This window comes from Octopus bimaculoides, chromosome 16, assembly GCF_001194135.2.
Source record: "Octopus bimaculoides isolate UCB-OBI-ISO-001 chromosome 16, ASM119413v2, whole genome shotgun sequence".
Classification (NCBI taxonomy): domain Eukaryota; kingdom Metazoa; phylum Mollusca; class Cephalopoda; order Octopoda; family Octopodidae; genus Octopus; species Octopus bimaculoides.
This window is the reverse complement of record NC_068996.1, coordinates 14,635,694-14,637,077: the sequence shown is the minus strand read 5'-3', so window position 1 is coordinate 14,637,077 and position 1,384 is coordinate 14,635,694.

Genomic DNA, 1,384 nt, shown 5'->3' with positions numbered 1-1,384 from the left:
TATATGACAAGCTTCTTTCAGTTTCCGTCTACCAATTCCATTGACGAGGCTTTGGTCAGCCCTTGACTCTAGCAGAAGACACTTACCCACGCAGTAGGACTGAGGTGCCATGCAATAAGTGTGTGAATCTGAGAGGGGTCGTATATTAAATAAAATCATAATTAACTGATCCTCCTCTATCTTCTTTTACTTCAATCCATTACTTAATTATTGATCAGTAAATCATTTAACTCCAATTAGAAAAGTAGGCTTCAGTAATTCATGGGTACCAATTTGGTGCCTCTTTAAAGTCGAAACTACAATAATGTGGTGCCTCTAGATTCTCCTTCATTTTACCCTTCCTATTCAAAGATATTTCTTTTTTCATTTGAAGAACTATTAGATCCTATTTCTACCAAGTCCTTTTACAACATAGTTTCCTAACTTCGCTCCACATATCAATCATTAGAGGTCAATATAATGTGATAAGTATAGGGCACAATATTGAACAGTTCATTCTCATTTGCGTTCGTATGTATTATATGTCATTCGCCTGCATAGCTCAGCTGGTAGAGCATTAGACTTTGTTATCGTTAGAGGTGATCTGAGGGTCGCGGGTTCAAATGTCTCTTCAAGTGTACTTCTTTTGTGAAGTCACACGGCTTAGTGGTTAGGGTGTTGCAGTCACGATTGAGAGATCGTGGATTCGATTCCCAGACCGGGCGTTGCGTTGAATTCTTGAGGAAAACAATTCATTTCACGTTGCCCTGCGATCATTTCGACGTCTGACATGTGGCACCCAGTTGCACCTGCACAGATAATGTCGATCTGATGGAGGGAGTGAGCTTATGTCTAAACAAACATTTAATTACTATAAAAAGAAATCATCTGTGTGGTTGTTTGGTAAGAAATTATCGAACCTTCATACGTTGTCTAACGACGGGAGAGTCCATCAGAGACACAGACACGCACACACACTCACACAAACTGAGGGAGTGGAGCCGGTAAAATCAATGTTACCCGGTTATCAGATGTGTATGTGTGTGTGTGTGTGTGTGTGTGTGTGTGTGTGTGTGTGCGTGTACGGTATGCTACAAACATATAGAGGGAAACATCTTCCCTTTCCCTGTGGTAAGTAGCTTGCTTACCAACCACATGGTTCCGGGTTCATTCCCACTGCGTAGCACCTTGGGCAAGTGTCTTCTACTGTAGCCTCGGGCCGACCAAAGCCTTCTGAGTGGATTTGGTAGACGGAAACTGAAAGAAGTCTGTCGTATATATGTATATATGTGTATATATGTATGTGTGTGCATATGTTTGTGTGTCTGTGTTTGTCCCTCCAACATCGCTTGACAACCGATGGTGGTGTGTTTACATCCCCGTAACTTAGCGATTCGGCAAAATG